This window comes from Physeter macrocephalus, chromosome 8, assembly GCF_002837175.3.
Source record: "Physeter macrocephalus isolate SW-GA chromosome 8, ASM283717v5, whole genome shotgun sequence".
In the NCBI taxonomy this organism is placed as follows: domain Eukaryota; kingdom Metazoa; phylum Chordata; class Mammalia; order Artiodactyla; family Physeteridae; genus Physeter; species Physeter macrocephalus.
Genome location: NC_041221.1, coordinates 110,271,993 through 110,285,785, shown reverse-complemented (window position 1 = coordinate 110,285,785; position 13,793 = coordinate 110,271,993). Strand labels below are relative to the sequence as shown.

Sequence of the window (13,793 nt, the reverse complement as noted above, 5' to 3'; positions counted from 1 at the left end):
AGCCTGTGCTCCGCAACTGGAGAGGCCACAACAGTGAGAGGCCCGCGTACCACAAAAAAAAAAAATAGAGTGCAGGATTTAAGACATTAAGAATCCTACTATTTCTATTGAGTCATCAATTTTTTTTTAAGTTACAGAAGGTTCAGAGGTTTTTTTTTTAAGGTGAACTATGTTCATATTTATAACATTTACTTATGAATATTTATTAAAAACAGTAAAGCTAATCATAATGAGCACAGATATTTGAAATCAGGGGCATGTTTGTCAGTATAGTCTTATAATAGCCTTAATGTACAATTTATTTCTGTAGTAAATTTTGATCAGAAAATACTTTTAATGCATACATATGTATGTAGCCTGAATGATGACATTTTTATATAAATAGGGATGGCAGGAGCTTTATTCTGAGATACATATAAACCTAGTAGCACAAATGAATGCTTCAGTGACCTCCATTGTTTTCAAATTTGGTCTAAAACATTTTGATTGTATGTTTTTAATTGTAGTTTTAAAAATAGCTAAGTATATTTTTAATACAAAATTCAAATCAAACTTTTGTGGAATCTGAGAAAACTGGTTTGAAAATTTTACTGAAAAAATTCAATTGGCCACATTGTAAAATGTAAAGTGTTTAGATTGGCTTGCTTTTTGATTGGTTTGAGTTTTATTGATCGGTGAACATATAATGGTCATAGCTTTCTTTAAAATTTTGTCATTTGAAACACTAACTGTTACAACACACGTAATAAAAATTTAGACAAATATTTTGGCTACAAACTGGTATACTAAATAATAGCTTGAGTCATAGTCTGAGTCAAGGGTAATAGAGTTGTTTCTTAGGGTACTAAGAAGTTATTTTTAGGAGCTTCTAAAATCTATTCTTTGTTTAGAAGGGTACTTTTCCTTTCCAGAAGTTTTAGGCCTTATGAGAAATTATCTATTCAATTTGTCACAAATAGTTGATGACTGTATAAATAAGTCCTGTTCAGTGAATCATGCACTTTCAGTAAGAGAATCTTGAAAGCCTTTTGTAAAACTAAGTCATCTTGACAAAAGAGATATTTAAGATAGAACCAAATTGATTTATGTTTCCTTTATTTCAAATATCAAGGGAAAGTGTTTCTAAATATATTTAAACTTTTATGTAATATATAATTTTTCTACTTACTAGTAGATAACTAGTAATATGTGATTGATGTTTGTTCATTTGTTCATTCAACAAATATTTAGGGGATATTTGCTATATATTAGGCATTATAATAGAGAGAGAAAGAAAAATATATCCAAAAGCAGAAATCACTCCATAATCCCACCTTCCATGGATAACCACTGTGAACATCCATTGTGTGTATATCTAGGAGCATTTTGCTATTTGTCTATTACTTTTCTAATTTATACCATTTTTAATAAAATGAAATTGCTCTAAGTGTGCTGTTTAATAGCTTGCTTGCTGCTTTTCATGCTATTAATTTGAAAAATTAAAAGATTATAGTAAATACATTTCATTAAAAAACCTAAAGTTAAGTATCCTTTTAAATTTGAAATAGATCATGAAAACTGATTCCACCCCCCATCCCCATTTTAAACAGAATTTAAATCCACTTTAAATTCTTGGCAATTTGGATTTTGTCCTTCTAACTCATAAAAATTAGTAATTCAGGGACTTCCCTGGTGGTACAGTGGTTAAGAATCTACCTGCCAATGCAGGGGACACGGGTTCGAGCCCTGGTCTGGGAAGATCCCACATGCCGCGGAGCAACTAAGCCCGTGTGCCACAACTACTGAGCCTGCGCTCTAGAGCCTGCGAGCCACAGCTACTGAGCCCACATGCCACAAATACTGAAGCCCGCGTGCCTAGAGCCCGTGCTCCGCAACAAGAGAAGCCACGGCAATGAGAAGCCCACGCACCACAACGAAGAGTAGCCCCCCGCTCACCACAACTAGAGAGAGCCCGCGCGCAGCAACGAAGACCCAGTGCAGCCAAAAATAAAATAAATTTATTTTAAAAAATTAGTAATTCGAGCTTCACTTGGTTAAATTTAAGTGAAATGCAGAATTTGCATTAAAATATTTAAGTCTCAGATTAGTAGCAACCAACAGCATTTACTGTGTCAGGGTCTGCTCTAAATACTGCTTCCTATATATTAACTTCTCTATTCAACATTTCTACTCCCGTTTTGCAGGGGAAATGAAAGTGACTAAAGTCACACAGCTAGTAAGTGACGGGAGCAAAGATTCAGTCCAGACTCTGGCTTCATGATTCTGATTTCAACTACTCTACTGCCACCATAGCTTTTCTGGAGACTGTAATTTTAATTCAAACACAGTTCCAGTGATTTACCTAACAAATCGGTGATACGTAATGTAAAATTATTCGTTTTAATACATTTAGTAAAATTCTTTTTCTCTGTGTTGCATGTAAATCCTAGCAAATAGCGAATGAGATGTAATTTATTACCCACCCACCGCCAGTATCTTGTGCTAATCTTCCTGCCCCGTGGGCCTCCCCCACCCCCACCCCACGCGCATTATGCTTGTCCGCTTCCATCAGCTCCAGTGGGTTGCTTGGAGGTGGAGTCGGTGAGCACTAAGTGCTGGCTAGGGCTCCGAGCCGTGGGGTGGGGCGGGGCGGGGCGAGGCCCTATGTCCTGCTGCGGAGTGCGGAGTGCGGGTCGGGAAGCGGAGCGCAGGTCGGGAAGCGGAGCGTGAAGCAGCTGTGTAATCCGCTGGATGCGGACCAGGGTGTTCCCCTTTCCCATCGGGGACCCTCCGATTGGCTGGGCGTGGGCACACGTGACCGACATGTGGCTGTATTGGCGCAGCCCGCCTGGGTGTCACTGGAGACGGAATGGAGGTGCTGCTGAGCTCGGAAATGGGGTAGGTGCTGGAGCTACGATGGGCCGGCTAGCTGCCGGGGGAGAAGGAGGCGATTTTCCCTTGCACTGTCTAAAGCCGATGGTCCTTCCTTGGCACAGGGTCTGATGCCACATGCCAAGTGAGGAGGCAGGGGCGTCTTCCCCCCCCCCCCCCGCCCCCAATTGCAGCACAGGAGATGGATTTCCTGTGCTTCTGATCCAGGCTTTTTGACAGAAGAGGAAGAAGGGGGGAGGGGTAGGAGTGTTAAGGGGAGTCTGGTGAGAAAGAGCTGTTTTTGAAGCTAGAAGGAGGTTTTGTTTTTATAATGCATGTTGACAGAGTCGAGTGGAATAACAGTATCTAAGGAAACGGGTAGAGGACAACAAAGAATGGAGCATATTCATGGCGAGGAGCAAAAGCTTTAGCCCACTGAAAGGCTTCTTTTCCTCCCTGGCCACAAGGACACATGCAGTGGTAGCCAGGGGAGGGGTTACGAAGCTGCTGCTGATGGCTGTTATGAACCTAGTGGAAAGGGCTCCTTGGGAGAGGAGGAAGAGGTGGAGGCAGGTACTGCAGAGCTTCAGTGGTGGTTTTGGTTGATCCGTGAAATTTGGGTTACCAAAAGTGCTTGCTTTTGCAGTCCTAAGTGAACTGCCAGTGAATAGGGTGGCAAAAAGATACCAGTGTCTTTGTTAGTTTTAAGACGCACTGTAATGCCTTTTTGCAGATGACTGCAGCAGTGCTTTTCTCCCTCCCAGGCTGGAAAGATAACTGCAGAGGAATAAGAACGCTTGCAGCAATGCTGGTGGTAGAAGTCTATTTACAAAAAGCCATAGTTTATCGTTACAACCTGGATAGAAAGAATAACTTAGTTTTTTAAAGTAGGAAGAATATCAGGCTATGAATGTTTTGACAGTGGAATTTATCAGACACTTTGATTCTGTATCACAAAAGAGATGCTCAAATTCTTTGCTTTAAATAAATCCTATAGGAAATCTTAATAAATTATGTATGAAGCAGTGGATCTTTTCCTTTGTTAGTATAGCTTTATGCTATTAATTAGGTTACTCAAGAGTAAATCACTTTATAATGTAAATCACTTTGTGAAAAGTTAGTGATAAATTTTTCATAGTCTTAATATTTAAGGTCTGTGTTTATTAAGTAATTTTATATTACTCTGGTCAGTTTTAGATATCATTGAATAAAGTCTATAGGCAAATATTTCAAATTAAAGCAGTATGATTTTTCTTTTAGATGTATTTCTGTTTAGTGAATATTCATAAGGTATACTCTTGATATAGAGTGTTTCCGTTGCACTGTATTTTTGTTTCATTAAATGTCTAAAAACAAGTTTTCAGGTTGAGTACAGTTTTAAATGCCTTATCTTTATGCCTATTTATGGTAGCCAGCTTGTCACACCTCCCTACTCTCTGAACAGGATGGCAATGGCTTTGTAAAGCCCTCCAGGATCAATGTCTCTTAAGTAGTGTTTATGTAATAGAAAGTCTTGAAAGAACCTATAATTTTTGTTTCAGTAATTTTTTTCAAGATAATAAGGAATTGGACTTGAATAAAATTAGACTATGTAAAGTTTTCACTGATAAATAACCGATTTTATTCTTTATTTTAAAAACTATTTTTGCTTTAAGAATTATTTAGTCATGGGTATCAGGGTTAATAGTTCTTAGGATCTCTTTTTAAAATCTAATGGAAACTGTACCTAGAATTAAAGGTGTTGCATTAAGTTTTCAGGTGAAATTTATTTATTTGTTTGTTCTTTGCAGTATATCCAAATTTTCCAGAAGATCCTTCAAGATACTTTTTTCAATAATTTAAAAAAAATTTTTCAAGTGAAATTTAATAGCTAATACCATTCATTTCTTTGAACTCCAATTGGTATAGTTTTTGAGAGTTTATGATTCTTATTTTTGCATAAATTATTTTATGATTTAAACAGCTCAATGTAGCATTATTTTCATTTTAAATGTTAGATTATTCCTAATTGCATATGTTGTGACTTTATCCAAGGTCATGTATTGTATAAGGATGTAAAGAACATGTCTTCTATTTTGTTCTAACTCTATGAAACTATCATCTTATTAATCAACTTAAACTTCAACTAAACAGAACAGTATTAGATTGAGATATTTTTTGGAATTAAATAAGAAATAAAGAACTAAAGTAAGAAAAGTTGATTTCTTTCCCCTTGCATTATGAAATACCTAATATAAGACTGTAGTGTTGGCTTTAGTGGTCTTTGAAATTATTCATTGTTAATTGATATTGCTAGAATTGAGCTATTAAGGAGTTCAAAAGTTAAATATTCATAAGTAGGTCTATGAACTGAATCAAAGCTATTAATTGCAGTCTTTTCATGCATTGTTCTTTGGATTTTTATTTTACCATTTTTCTCTCTTTTTTTTTTTTTTTTTTTTTTTTTTACTAATTTCACATAATTTAACAGTCATTTTATATTAAATGTTCTCTTTAATTTTGACCTCCCTCCTCTTTTTTTCTTTTTTTTTTTTTTGGTACTACACTCTGGAATTTTACATAGCACATAAGATAGGATAGGGCAATATAATATAAAAAAGATGACTTGAGGAAATACATTCACTACACATTTGAGTACCTACTAAATGCCAGACCTATAAAGTTTCAGGAGAGTCAAATAAGACATGGAAACTAACCTCTAAGAAACTTACAATAGACCTATGTGAAATATTATTGCTATTGCATTGAAAACACTGATTGCTTTGGCTACTCCTAGGATCTTTAAAGATTTATATCATCTAAAATGTCTTCTAACTGAAAGAATGTGCTGGTTTGCTCTTTGAAACACCATGCCTTGTAAAATCTGCTTGGAATAGCAGATAATTCTGAAAAGCAAATTAGTTTTGAAGTATTAAATGCCTTGAATGTAAAATGAGGTTAGATGAAGTGATTTCTAGATCTTCTAGTTCCAATAGTCAATAATCTGTGGTTCTTGATTTCTGTAAGTTCACCTCTTAGAAGGAAAGCTACCTAGACGGTTTCTTGTTTTGGTATAGGTGACATCTCACATGTTAGGTAATAGATATGTTCTTGAAAATTGTTTTAGTAAATCAAATCATGACATCATCAGTCCATAAAAGGCAAGCCTTCTCCCCTTTATTCCCAGGCCCTATTCCCACTCCCCTTATAGGCACTCATTCACATATGTTCTTAAATATGCGTTAATTCTTGTGAAATATTTAGCATTTTGTCTTTTTTATAGTTAATGAGGGTTTTTTAAATTGTGGTAAAATATATATACATTAAATTTATCAGCTTAACCATTTTTAAGTGTATATATAGTTCTGTGGCATTAAGTACATTCATATTGTTGTGACTGTATCACAGTCCATCTCCAGATCTTTTTCACATTTCCCAACTGAAACTCTACCTGGTAAACACTAACTCTCCATTTTCTCCTTCCCCCCAATTCCTGGCAACCACCATTCTGTTTTTTTCTCTATGAATTTGACTTCCTTAAGAACCTCATATAAGATATGTCTTCAGGTTTCATCCATGTTTTTGCATGTGTCAGAATTTCCATCTCTTTTGAGGCGGAATAGTATTCCAGTGTATGTATACCACATTTTGTTTATCCATTCATTTTTCAATGGACACTTGGATTGCTTCCACCTTTTGGCTTTTGTGAATAATGCTGCTCTGAACATGGATGCACAAATATCTGTTTGAGTTCCTACTTTCACTTCTTTGGGGGTATGTACCCAAATTTATGTTTTTAATTTACATAACTTTTGAACATTTTTAACTTGATACTGTTTTTAAGACCTATTTTACTTTATGTCCATCTAGTTTGTCGTTCTAACTGTGCTATCTAATGTTCTGTAGTGTCTATCAGATGTGAAGATCCTAGGTTTTTTCCAAATCTCTTTTACCACAAACTTTGCTATGATGTACATCCTTGTATATGACTTCTTATAGACTATTTTAGTTACATATCAGTGTACAATAAATTACCCCAAATCTTAGTGGCTTAAACAACAAATATTTATTACTTTAGAGTTTCTGTGGGGCAGAAGTTCAAGAATATCTTAATTGGGTATATGGTTCAGAATCTCTCATGAAGTTACAGTTAAGATGTCAGCCAGGGCTACAGTCATCTGAAGGCTTGACTAGACTGGAGGATTCACTTCCTAGATGGCTCACTCACAGTCTGTTTCTCCTGACCGTTGGCAGAAGGCCTCACTTCTTTTCCATGGGTCTCTACAAGGGGCTGCCTGAGAGTCTTCTTGACATTGTAGCTGGCTTCCCCAGTGATCCCAGAGAGAAAGAGCAAGAAGGAAGCCATTTATGACATAGCCCATCACTTCTACTGTATTCTTTTTATTAGAAGTGAGTCACTAAGTCCAGCCCACACAAGAGGAGATGAATTAAGGTCCACTTTTGAAGGTATAAGGTCAGAGAAATTGCGGATCTATTTTAAGATCACTACACAGTCAGTGAGATTTCACTGAAATTTATTCTTTGGAGAGGGATCAGTGGATCATAAGGCATTTTTCGTATTGCTGTTGTAACAAGTTATCACAAACTTAGTGTTTAAAACAACCCAAATTTATTATCTTGCAACCCTGGAGATCAGAATTCGGAAATGGTTTCCATTGGACCAAAATCACAATAGCAGTGGTGCTGTACTTCCTTCAGAGGCTATCGGGAGAATCCATTTCCTTGCTTTTTTCCAGCTTCTAGAGTCTAACTGCATTCCTTGGCTCATGGCCTCTTCCTCCATCTTTGTGTGAGCAGCACAATAAATCTCTCTCTGACTCCGACCCCCTTTCTGTCTTCACATATCCTTCTCTGACTCTGACTTTTCTGTCTCCTTCTTATAAAACCCTGTGATTACAGTAAGTTCACCCATATAATCCAGGAAAATTTGCCCATATTAAGATCCTTTACTTGTTCACATCTGCAAAGTCCCTTTAGCCTTGTAAGGTAACATATTCACTGGTCTCCAGGATTAGGACATGGACATCTTTGTGGGGCCACTGTCTGTCTACTATAGGCATACACATACAGGTCTTTCTTCATTTGTTTTCAGACATACACATACAGTTCCTTGTTTTAAGCTGAAGTGGTTTTTTTTAAGTTGTATTTTTGTGAATTAATGTTACTTTTTTGGGTAAATTCAGATTTTCATTTACCAGATTTGTTTATAGTATAGTATCCAAAGGTGAGTAAGATAGTAAGCAGATATCCAATGAAGAATATTGAAATATATATTCCACTAGCTATTTTTAGATTCTTGGTCTTATTATCATTAATTAAATGATAAATTATGTCAGTATATTAGCTACTTCTGACATTGTTTATAATAGAAACTGAGAAACGTTAAAGCAATGTGACTTTGTACCTTTTAGTCTTGTTATCGTACCATTTCTGTGGGTACTCTATCCAAATCTCATCTTCCTCACGCTGTGAAGGTAGCTAGCCACAGTGTAGCTCCAGTCCATATTTGTGCCCTTACCTCCAATTTTCTCAGCAAGGTGTGACTCCCATAGACTCTATATCAGTCTTTTGAACCCAAACTTGCCTCTGAATTGTAGGTAATTTGTATCTTAGCATGGGTCCCCTGTAAGTCAGAATCTTGAGACAAGGCCTTGTGCGAAATACTTGCTTTGGGAAGTGATCCAGGAACAGGAGTAGTGGCTTAGAAAGTGTTAAATAGCGAAGAGGGACAGCCAGTATAAGTATGTGTTCTCAAGTTGGTCACCACTTTGGATAATTTGGAAAGTCCTGAAAGCTGGGACTTTTGAAGAAGCCATATAAAATTGTCCATCTAAGGAAAAGAATTATATTTACTAGCTCCCATTCCCCTTTAGTCAGGGATTGTCGCATCAGGTGTTCACTCTTTTATAGGCTGTATATGCATGAATGCTGGGGACCCACACTGTGGTGTCACTGAGACTAGAACAGCAAAAGGATACCTGACAGCCATTGTGCTGTCAGTTTATATCTTGCAGTGAGCTGATTGATGCGGCAGTGACTAGAGTTAAAGTGAGCCAAGAGAATGTAAGATGAGACACAAACGTCTGATTTATTTGTATACGGATCCTATTTCCCCTTCCTACTGGAATACTACCCATTTGCTAGTTAATAAGATACTTGAGAATAAGGAACATGTCAATTTATCTTTTCCCTTGTGTTGTAGAGCTGCTGTGACAGACTGCCACACACTCGTGGCTTAAAATCATAGAAATGTATTCTGGCACAGTTCTAGAGGCTGGAAGTACAAAATCAGAGTGTCAGCAAAGTTGATTCCTTTTGGAGACTCCGAGAGAGCATGTGTTCCATGCCTTTCTCCCTAGCTTGTGGTGGTTGCTGGCAGTCTTCAGCATTCCTTGGTTTGCAGCTGCCTCATTCCAGTCTCTGCCTCCATTGTCACTTGGCGTTTTTCCTGTGTCTCTGTGTTCATTTCCTCACGTGGCTTTGTTTTAAGTGTACCAGTCATTGGATTTAGGGCCCACCCTAATCCAATAAGACTTTATCTTAACTTGATTATAGCTGCAAAGACCCTGTTTCCAAATGAGGTCACTTTTCACAGGTACCAGAGATTAGCTACCTGTGACTCAATGTATCATTTTGGGAAACACAATTCAACCCACAAAAATCTCCTTATAATATTTGCATGGTGTCTTGTGAATAATAAGTTCTCAAATGTTTGTCGATTTGAATCGCATAGAGAGAAATCCATCATCTTACTCTTTTTTTTTTTTTGGCGGTATGCGGGCCTCTCGCTGTTTTTTTTGGCGGTATGTGGGCCTCTCGCTGTTGTGGCCTCTCCCGTTGCGGAGCACAGGCTCTGGACGCGCAGGCTCAGCGGCCATGGCTCACAGGCCCAGCCGCTCCGCGGCACGTGGGATCTTCCCGGACTGGGGCACGAACCAGTGTCCCCTGCATCAGCAGGCGGACTCTCAACCACTGCGCCACCAGGGAAGCCCACATCATCTTACTCTTTTAATGGGAAAGTCATCCTGGACGTTCTCTGAATTTGTGCCCTCTTTTTTCTCTTCTTTGCTCTCCATGGCTGTTTATTCTTGCATGTATTTATCTTTTTGTAGCTGTCACTGAGTAAAGCATTTTGGGAATTACAAAAGCTAAGTATTAGATACAAACCTTGTCTTAAAGGTAGAAAACAAAACTTGCCAAAGTAAAGTACAATAATTAGAGAACAGTTAAGCCAAGTTGTATAGTATTTACTGTACAATCAGCATGAAGACTCATTACTGGCTGTAGGAGACAGGAAGGTTTTATGTAAGGCAACAGAATTGGGCCTTAAAAGATAGCAAAGCAGAGGGGAAAAGGATGGGGCATTCAAAAAAGGAGATGAATTATGAGCAGAAGTACAAAATAGTTTGTATGGAATGGTGAAGAGGGAATTACTTAAAGAGAAGGGTTATACTGGAACTTCCTAGAAAATAAGTTTGGAACATAAACTGGTATCGGGTACACCAGGCCATGAAAGCCCTGTAGAGGTGGTATTACATGGTCTTAGGAGCATGAGCATTGGGAACAAATATGAGTTTGAATCCTGGCTTAGCCACATGATCTGTGTTTTTACGAAAATTATTTGCCGTTTTGAAGTCCCAGCTTTCTTAACTCTAAAATGGGAAGTGATACCTACCTCACAGTTGCAAAGATTAAATTACATATATATTAATATATGGTACTTATTGTATTACATGACATATTGTAAATATGCAATAAATGGTAGGCTTTCTAAATTTCACCTGTCAAGTACAAAAATTAACAGATATGCAGAGGATTTAAATAATATGCTACAGTCAATAAATAGGTATATAACTGAGAACTTTGTACACTTCTTCCTTTTTTTAAATTTCAGTGAGATATTTATGAAAATTAGTCATGTTCTTGACTACAAGGGCAAACCTTAAAAAATTCAAAATGGTAGCATTTGTAGGCAACAATCTCCAGTCAATCTAATAAACAATTAAATCAATGGCAATAAAAAGATGACTCACAAGTCATCTTATACACCTAATAATTGAGAAGAATCTTTTAAGTATCCCTGAGTCAAAGAGGAAATCAATATTAAAATTATGAATTATCAAGAAATAGAGACGGAAACGTTTTATACTAAAACCTATGAAACATGGCTAAAGCTGTATCAAGAAGAAAATTAGTACCTTAGGGACTTCCCTGGTGGTGCAGTGGTTAAGAATCCGCCTGCCAATGCACAGCACACGGGTTCAAGCCCTGGTCTGGGAAGATCCCACATGCCGCAGAGCAACTAAGCCCGTGTGCCACAACTACTGAGCCTGTGCTCTAGAGCCCACGAGCCACAACTACTGAGCCCATGTGCCACAACTACTGAAGCCCACACGCCTAGAGCCCGTGCCATGCAACAAGAGAAGCCACCGCAATGAGAAGCCCGCTGACTGCAACCAAGAGTAGCCCCCGCTGGCCACAACTAGAGAAAGCCCGCGTGCAGCAACAAAGACCCAACCAACGCAGCCAAAAATAAATAAATAAATTTATAAAAAACAAAGAAAAGGTTGGAATACTTTGTTCCTCAAATATTTGGTAGAACGTGTCTGTAAAACCATTTGAATCTGGTATTTTTTGTGTTAGGAGAAGGAAAGGGGAAATATTTAACTACTGCTCCAGTTTTTCAATCGTTGCAGAACTTTTAAGATTTTATTTTTCTTCTTGAGTCAGTTACCCCCACCTTTGAATTTTGTTCATTTTAAATGTTTGGGCTTTTCTCTCTCTCTAATCATAATCAGTCTTTTCAAAAAACCAACTTTTTGCTCTGATCTTCAAACTTTACACAGAGATATACAATGAAAAGGAAAGCTTCTTCTCAGCAGACCAGAGACCATTTTTTGCAGAGGCAATGACTGTACTTTTGTATATCCTTTCAATGACATTTTTATCTTTATACAATCCTTTTATTTTTTACTAGAACAAGATGGACAGTATGAGACATAGAGATCTGTACTCTTTTTTTGGTTTGTTTTTACATCATCCTCATTCTTTTTAATGCCAATGTAATATTCCACTGCATGGATGTATCCTATTTATTTAAAAGTAGTTAAGCTTTTATACCAAGTAAAAACTTTTGCATTTGTTTAAAGGAACCTAAGAGCCCAATCTGTCACTCCTAGTCTAGTAATAGACATCATCACTTCAGAGCTCCAACAGGCCCTCCATGTGCCTTACCCATTTAACTAATCAGTTAAAATTAAAATGTTCATTTGCTCCATAATAGCCTCCTTGGAAGCAGGTATATTCCATTTAAGTATCTTTAGTTAAAAACAGAACTGTTTCCATGATTTAAATGCCACGTAATGTTCTTAAACATTTAAATCCCTGTTTCTTTTGTAATTTACCCTGGTGTGTAGTATAAGGAAGGGTGCAGTTTTGTCTCTTTCCTCATGGCTGTCCAGGTTCCATTGCCGTTTATTTAAAGTTCATCTTTTCACAAGTGTTTGAGATGCTACCTTTATTCTAACTAAATTTACATATATTTACTTCTGGAATTTAAAAAAATGTGTTCCCTTGGTTGATGTATTCATCTGCCAATATCATAGCTTTTTTTTTTCTTTTAAATTTTATTTACTTTTTGGCTAGATTGGGTCTTCGTTGCTGCGCACAGGCTTTCTCTAGTTGTGGCGAGTGAGGGCTACTCTTCATTGCAGTGTGCAGGTTTCTCATTGTGGTGGCTTCTCTTGCTGTGGAGCAGGGGCTCTAGGCATGCAGGCTTCAGTAGCTGCAGCACGTGGACTCAGTAATTGTGGCACACGGGCTTCAGTAGTTGTGGCTCTTGGGCTCTAGAGCGCAGGCTTAGTAGTTGTGGTGCACAGGCTTAGTCGCTCCGCGGCATGTGGGATCTTCCCGGACCAGGGCTCGAACCCATGTCCCCTGCATTGGCAGGCGGATTCTTAACCACTGCTCCACCAGGGAAGTCCTATTATGGCTTTTTAAAGACTTTTTATTTTAAAATAACTTTGGACTTACAAAAGAGTTGGAAAAATAATAGAGAGTTCCCATGTACCCTTCACTTAGCTTCTCCTAATGTTAATATCTTACATATCCGTAGTATAATGATCAGAACTAAGAAATTAACTTACTGGTACAATACAGTTAACTTCATACTATTTTACTTATAATGGCTTTGTACAGTAATTTAATATGTGGTAGGTGTACTCCTGCTCTTCTCTTTTCATGTTTTCCCTTTTTTGCTTGTTTGTGTTTTTTTCAGTTTTCTAGCTGCAGAAAACAAAATAAAAACCAGTCTTATATAATAATTATATTGGGACCATGTAAAATTTATAAATTAACTTAGGGAGAAATGACATCTTTATGATACTGAATCTTTATGTACACAAACAAGGTATCTCTTTCCATTTGTTGAAATGTACCTTTGTGTCTTTCAGAAGCGTTTTATAGTTTTCCTCATAATATGTTTTGAACTCTTTGTTCAGTTTATGCCTGTGTTTTTTTTTGTTTTTGTTTTTTATGGGTTTTTTGCCTGTGTTTTTTGGATTATAAATAAGATCTTTTCTTCCATTTCATCTTCTATCTGGTTTCTCTTTGCACATATAAAGGAAAGGTTTCTGTATATTTTGCACTACACTAAATTACTAGACTATCTTGTTGTGGTAATGTTTAGTTGATTCTTTTGGATATTCTAGGTATATAATTATATCATCTGCCAATAGTATTCCTTTCTAATTTCATTCTTTAATTGTGTTGACTGGTACAATGAGTAAGAGTGGTAAAAATGGGCTTTCCCTTAGTTTAGCAATATAGTATACTCAGTGTTTCCATATTCTGTGGTACTGGCTTTGGGCTGCTATATATTGTGTTAAAAAAAAAAAGTGTCCTATTTATTGAGTATTTTTAACAAAAACTGGACATTGAATTTG

The 13,793-nt window shown here is 37.1% G+C and overlaps 1 protein-coding gene across 10 annotated transcripts in view; it reads left to right on the top strand.

The window, feature by feature from the left end:
- APC (APC regulator of WNT signaling pathway) overlaps positions 1–13,793 on the top strand; it is a 150,857-nt gene that overhangs the window by 38,068 nt on the left and 98,996 nt on the right. For 3 of the 10 annotated variants that reach the window (XM_055086708.1, XM_024123875.3, XM_055086709.1), the window contains exon 1: positions 2,782–2,877. The exons of 6 other annotated variants lie outside the window; for them this stretch is intronic. The gene's annotated coding sequence lies outside the window, so the exon portion shown is untranslated. Of the gene's footprint in view, positions 1–2,781; positions 2,878–13,793 lie in introns of those variants that run through there. One more of the 10 variants, XM_055086710.1, reaches the window with a different exon arrangement.